This window comes from Dasypus novemcinctus, chromosome 17 (genome assembly GCF_030445035.2).
Source record: "Dasypus novemcinctus isolate mDasNov1 chromosome 17, mDasNov1.1.hap2, whole genome shotgun sequence".
Lineage (NCBI taxonomy): Eukaryota > Metazoa > Chordata > Mammalia > Cingulata > Dasypodidae > Dasypus > Dasypus novemcinctus.
Window position 1 is genome coordinate 67,192,363 of NC_080689.1, and position 7,354 is coordinate 67,199,716.

The following is a 7,354-nucleotide window of genomic DNA, read 5'->3' on the forward strand; positions in this document are numbered from 1 at the left end:
CTGGACTAAAGTGAAGGAGATGGGAGGGTGGGGCTCCCATCTGGAGGGGCTGGAGAAGAATCCATTTCCTGACTTTTTCCATTTTCTAGAAGCCACCAACAGTCCTTGGCTTGTGGCCCCTTCCTCCATCTTCAGAGTCAGTGATGTTGCATCTTGGGTTCCTTCCGTAGCCAGGAAAGTTCTCTGAGTTTAAGGATTCAAGTGATTACTCTGGGCTACCCGGATAATCCAGGCTCATCTCCACATATCAGAGTTTTTTGCCCCTAATCCCATCTGCAAAATCCCTTCTGCCATGTTAAGGGAATAGATTCACAGGCTAGAGAAGTAGGATGTGGATTTGGGGACTGCTATTCTGCTTACCCCACATCTCAAATGCTGTCAGATTGCCCGCTATTTTCATGGGGAGAAAACAAAACTGGGAAATTTTATGGAAAATGTCAGTCATCAGCAGTATGGAGAGAATAGTACAAAGAACCCTCATCTACCCATTACCCATGTCCTAACCCAATCAACCTAAGCTCACCAGCAACAAATCTATAATTTGACAAAGTCAAACTCATTGGCTCATTGCAAAGAGACGACACACCAGAGGAACTGTGGCATCTCACCAAACGGAAAGATGGAGTTACAGGATAAGGGGGGAAGGTAGGTCAAATTTAAATGAAGCAATATTCTGATAAGGCTCAAAGCAACACAGGACTATGTTATAAATGGGTCAACATCTGAACTGCAAAGTAGACCCAGGTTCTTTAACTGAGAAAACACAAGGTTAAATGTGGAATGTTTTGTTTAGGAGTCCCTTATCTGAAGCTCTTGAACCTAGGTTGAAAATGAAGTCTGCTTCTCCATCAAAGTAACCTGGATCCTCCAAGCAAGAGAGAGAAGTTTAACTTTTATTGATACAATTTTGTTCTAACTTCTGATATCAACTACAGTACCGTTCAGACTCTTCAGTCAAATGCCAAAGGTTAGGGTGCAAGACTGCCGTTACTTGAGACTCCAGCCACGAGTTCTGGGGTTCCCAGGCCACTCTCACTTCACACCAACTGGCTACAAATTCGGGGATTCTCCTCATCCCCTCAAGTTCGATCATTTGCTAGAACAACTCACAATTCAGGAAAGCACTATACGTAGGATTGTTTATTTTTCAGCAAAACAAATTTTATTTCCCTGTGTTTAAAGCATACAAGGATTAAAAGGATTCAGCCGAGAAGAAGCCAAAAGAAGAGACAGGGCGAGTTCTGGAAGGGTTCCTTACAAAGGTTTCATGTCTTCTCCCTTCTGGCACATCAGTGTATCTTGCCGATGTCCGGTTTTTATTGGGGTTTCATTATGTAGACTTGATTGGTTGAAGCAATGTTCATGACCCCTTCTCTCCCTAGAGGTCAGGCTGATAAGTGGCTCAAAACCTCAACCTGGGAAACGGACTTTGGCCCAGTGGTTAGGGCGTCCGTCTACCATATGGGAGGTCCGCGGTTCAAACCCCGGGCCTCCTCGACCCGTGTGGAGCTGGCCATACGCAGTGCTGATGCGCGCAAGGAGTGCCGTGCCACGCAAGGGTGTCCCCCGTGTGGGGGAGCCCCACGCGCAAGGAGTGCGCCCGTGAGGAAAGCCGCCCAGCGTGAAAAGAAAGAGCAGCCTGCCCAGGAATGGCGCCGCCCACACTTCCCGTGCCGCTGACGACAACAGAAGCGGACAAAGAAACAAGACGCAGCAAATAGACACCAAGAACAGACAACCAGGGGAGGGGGGGAAATTAAATAAATAAATAAATCTTTAAAAAAAAAAAAAAAAAAAAAAAAAAACCTCAACCTTTCCTAATCAAAACACACGGTGGGTCTTTGTGGCTGTGGGTCTTTGTGGTTGTGGCCTAGCCGCTCCCTGAGACATAATTTGTTAGCATAAACTATCAGGTGTGGACTGGGCAGCCACCACAAATAACAAAAGGCACTTGTATCCCGAAAGTTTAGAGGGTATCTCCCAGGAACCAGGGACAGAAACCAGCCACGTTCTTTCAAACAGCGAGGTTTGATAGTCTATCCTTTTAGAGAAGGTTTTCAGTGGTAGTTCAGAAAGCTGTAGCTACAAAAAAGAAGTGGGTCCTTGTGACATTTTACAGCTGCAGCATGCCTGTGGGACAAAGACTGCTTCATGGCCACTTTGCAGCTGGCTTTCCCTTTGTCTCCTCCCAGCCTGCTGAGGGGCAGGGCCGATTTTTATTAGTCTGAACTAATTTTTACTTATTCACCCAACTTCATTTATCAACTCATTACCAATCTGTTTCACCTACATCCTACCCCCAACCCGCAGATTATTTTGAGGCAAACCCCAGACTGGAGGAGGACTTCTATTACTTCCTTTTCTCTTTTTTTTTTTTTTTTTTTTTAACTTTTTATTTTGAAGTAATTTCAAGAATACAGGACAGTTGCAAAAATAATACAAAACCCATGCAGAGAACGCTAACATACCCCCCCCAACCACTCAGATACCCATATCCACCAATTTTAACATTTTGCTGCATTTGCCATATCTTTCTTCCTTTCCATCCACCCACCCATCCATCCATTGACCCGTTTTCTGAACCTTTGAGGGTATGTTGTATACATCATACAGACGAGGACTTAGAGCCATTGTGGCCTCTGCTATCTCTACCTGGATATCCCTCAAGCTGAAAATGTGCAAAACAGAGTCCTCATCCCCACTTACACCCCACCCCGTCCCACCCCACCCCACCAACGAAGCTGCCTCTTCTTGCTTCACCATCCACCCGCTGACCATGTTAGAAGCCTTGGAGTCATCACTGACTCTCCAGCTCTCTTCATAAACCCGTTCTCACCAAATCCTGCCTGTTCATCTCCAAAATCTCACAGATCTTCTCTCCACCCCATTTCCGTTTCTCTAGTTGAAGGTGTAAGGACACAGGTTGATTCCCCAACGCTGACCCCGCTTTTTTCCTCCACTTGTATGGCAGCCCATGTTCTCTTTCTATCAGAGGCCGTACTAAGGGTGACTGGAACACCCTCTCCCCACTACCATTCCCGTGACAAGTGACCGTGTCTTCCCCAAGCCACCTCAAATAAACAATGTACAAAAAAAGGACGGTTTGCTATGCAAGAGCACAGCCTCAGGTCAGGTCTTTTGCTCCATGCCTGCCACCCAGATAGCTGCCAGATACCCTCCCAGCTGGGAAGTTCTAGAGCCGCCACGTTTCTGTAACCATTTCCCAGCCTACCGTAAGTCCCATGAGGCTACCCACCATTCCAGAATACATCGTGTTTCCCCCGTGATGAAATGCTGCCCTGTCTCCCTCCCTCCTCCTCCTTTCTACCTTTCATACTGAAGCACTGTTTACCCTGCCACTCCCAAGTCTCCTTTTCCTCCTGAGAATCTCTTCCTCGCTCTGTGCTCAAGTCACCAGTCTCTGTTCTTGCACACTCTGCTTATTAAATCGTCAAGTGTGTCAGACTCAAATGAAACTTGTTTGGAGACATCTCCCCTGTCCTAGGCTCTGACCTTGACACAGACCATGCCTGGTCACTTAGCACAGTACCTGACATTTATTTATTTATTGCTGTTTAGTGAGTGCCTAATATGGACTTGCTAAATAAATGATGTGACTAGAGAGACAAAGTCTGCCCATTCTCAGGTCAGCGGGTCTGTGAGCTCCGAATTGCCATCATCAACTTATTAAGTACCTTCTGTGTGCTAAGCACTGCGTACAAAAAACCACGGGGTGCAGGCATGATTGCTGAACGTCTCCCGTGTGCCAGATGCTCTACTGACACTTTTTAAATGTTACTTTAATCCTGTCAGTAATCCTAAAAGGATGGTTTAAAGGTCCCAGTTTTTCCCAGTGAGGAAACGGAAACTCAGGAAAGTTACATGGCTCACCCAGGGCCCTGCTATAACTGGTGGAGCTGGGATTCAAAACCAGGCCCATCCTGACTCCAAAGCCTGTTATCTGTCCACAGCACTAAGTTGCTTTGTAAGGGAGACAAGACCAGACTTTCAAAAACAAAGGCAAGCATGCATTTCTTGGGCTGCCTGTCGTGATTTATCAGCCCCTTTGGTAGCCTGGGTAGGAGGACATTCTTGGTGTCCAGCACTGCTGGGTGGAGGCCGGCAGGTGCATCCTGAACATGCCTTTGGCCCACCAGGGCCCTGAGCAGGCACAGAGATGCTTCTGGTGGCTCAGATTTTCTCCTCTTAGCAACTGCACCTTCAAGGTGGAGAGCTCCTTCAGGCACTGGATACCAGAGAGCATTTGGAACTTCAGAAGAAGGTTCTGGAATGCCTTTACGAATGCCTTCCTTCCTGCTTCCCAGTCCACCCTACATGTTGCTATCAGATGATTTTCCTTAAACACCTTTAATCATATTAGTATTCTTTATTAAAATTGTTGGTATCTAAATGCAAAGTGGTATCCTGAATTGGATCCTGGAATAGAAAAAGGACCTTAGCAGAAAAACGAGTGAAATCTGGAGTTTAATTGATAGTAAAGCAATTTCAGCTTCTTAGTTTTGACAAAAGGACCATGGTAATGTGAGATGATAACATTAGGGGAAACAGGGTGGAGGTACTTGGGAACTCTCTGTACCATCTTTGCAACTTTTCAGCAAATCTAATAATTATTCCAAAATTTTTTTAAAAAAGTCAACAATACAAAAACCCATCCTTCTTATAAGAGATGGCCAGAGCTCCTTCCATGGCTTTCAGGGCCCTCCAACCTTATCTTCCCCCCTCCTTGTGAAAAAAACCTCTGGACTAGCTAAATTGGTTTACTGCCCTCTGAAGAGAGTGTATGTTCCAGTGCATGCATTCGCTCTAGCCATGCACCCTGCTGGAGTGATCGCCCAGTCAAGAATCAACCACGGTCCTTAATTGCAAACAGAAGCAAGTTCCTGGGAACCCAATGAAGCTGAGCTTCAGGACCTGTCACCCGCCAGGCCCCAGGACGGTCCACCACAGCTGCTGTTAGAAAGTGATCTCCCTGCAACTGCTGCCACTGGCTCCAAAAGCCCCGGCTGGACCCGAGTCTCTGGCAGCGTACGTGACCTACAGGGCCACATGCCCAGGAGCCGTGAGTGAGTCTGGGAAAGGCAGTATCTGACCTTTCATCATCTACAACCCAGGCGGCTAAATTCCCCAACCCAGGAAGGGGATTCCTTTGCTGGCGCTCCACAAAGAATGGCAGATGTTCACTAGAGGGGGCTTTTCTAGAGCCAGAGCCTCCACGAGAGACCACGGGACTCAGGTGACGCTTGTGAAACTCCAGCGGGACTGAGCCTGTTTGCGTGGTACACTCTGACTGCCTGTGTTTGAGTCTTTAGACCAGGATCAAGGGGTTTCCATCCCTGGGGGCACTGAAATTAGAACCCTTCCAGTGAGAAGGGCCCCCCCCCGTGCGAGTCTTTGGGAGCAGCAAAGGAAAAGAGCAGCACTGGGAAGTGACAGGCCACTCAGACGCCGGGAGCGTTCCCCGGGGGGAGAAAGGGCCAGGTCACCGGGAAATGACCGTGTGTTCTCTGTACCCATGGTGGCCCCGCCGCGCCCCGCCAGCCTTCGAGGGTCTCACAGGCAATCGCCTCTACTGCTTCGCAGATCCAGCCTCTACCTAAGCCTCTGGCCTCCTGCTGCGACCCTTTCAACTCCCTCCTCCACCGGCAGCCAGAGGGCTCTCAAGCAAATGGACCTGGCCACCGACCGTCCCCTCCCGGGTCCTGCCCGACGCCGCCTCATTCACATTTATCTCCCACTGCTCTGGAGTCCCCCCACCCCACCCCCCACTCTGCTCTTCGTATAGCCTCGGCGGGTCGTTCTCTCTCCCTGCCGTGCCTTTGTCCCCGCAGCCCCTCTTCACCGGGAGTGCCCCTCTTCAGGCTCTGCTCTGAGCCCTGCTCCGTGCTCCAGGTCGTAGTATGAAAGCGATCTCTTCCCTGGTGTCTCGATTAGAGCAGAGGATAAGTCATCCATCCCTTTATCCCCAGTGCCTGGCACCTAGGAGAGAGGAGCTAGTTAATATGACATAAATGGAAAGAAGGAAAGGGGAATGGGGCTGAGTGGGAGAAGGCCGCCTGGGCTCAGCAATGAAATCTGTGCCATACCCTCCCCGCTTGATGCTCTCAGCTCGCCCGACCCCTAGGCGGGCTCCCATGGGCGCGCAGCCGCCTCTCTGCCTCCCAACTGGGTTATGTGGTGTGAGTATTAGCGTGGATGGCAGAAATTGAAGATGACAGCGAATGAACCCTGGGAGTCTGCCTTCCCCCCAGGTGATCCTGCAGGGCCTCGTGGGACCAAGCCGTGCCTCCCACCAGGGAGAACTGCAGAGTCCCAGGTCCAGACTGGAACTGCAACACCAGTCCCAGACTGCCCTCCCGGGGACTCCTTTTACGTGAGAAAGATGGAAATGTCTAGGCCTCTGGTGTCTGGCATTTCAGTACTATAGACAGCTGAAGCTGTGCAGCCATGGCCCAGCTTGGCTCGGCATTCTCTCCTGCCTGATCTGGGGGCCTGGCCTCCGAAGCTTGAGACTAGCTGTGCTCTGTGCAGTGCAGGTGGGTCAGATGGCCTGCAACAGGGGGGCCCAGGAAATGTGACTTGGTAGTGGGGACCTCCCAACAGAGGGCAGGCGGTTCCTGGGCCACCAGCACTGGCATGTGGGAGGAGCAAGGGAAGGGGGTGGGGAGAAGCTGTACCTCCTGGGGCAAGTCACTTGGCCTTCTCTGTACCTTAGGCGCTTGCTTTGAAAACAAGAATGCTGATCTTCAGAGTCCTTCTGGTCTCAAAATATTTGCCTTATGGATGAAAAAGTAACATGGGATAGATGAAAGTTGAGGGTTTTGGTGTGAGAGAACCCTGGGTCCAAATCCTGGCAAGGCCACCCAACAGTGGGACTCGGACAAGTTCCTTAATCTCTGAGTTTCCATTTTCCTTAAATCTAAAAGCCAAACTTTTAAATCTAAAAGCTCAAGAATTTGGGCGCCTGCCTACCACACGGGAGATCCTGGGTTCAGTTCCCAGTACCTCCTAAAGAAGACAAAAAAGACTGAACTGACTCAACAGGCTGGCGCAACGGGCTGGCTCAGCAAGCTGATGTGATAAGATGATGCAACAAGGAAATACAATGAGAGACACAACAAAGCAGGGAGTGGAGGTGGCTCAAGTGATTGAGCGCCTCCATCCCACATGGGAGGTCCCAGGTACGGTTCCTGGTGCCTCCTAAAAAAAAACAAACAAAGCAAGATGAGCACATAACAAATTGACACAGAGAGCAGACAGTAAGCACAAACAACAATTGGGGGTGGGGAGAAAACAACAAATAAAATAAATCTTTTAAAATAAATAAATAAAAGCC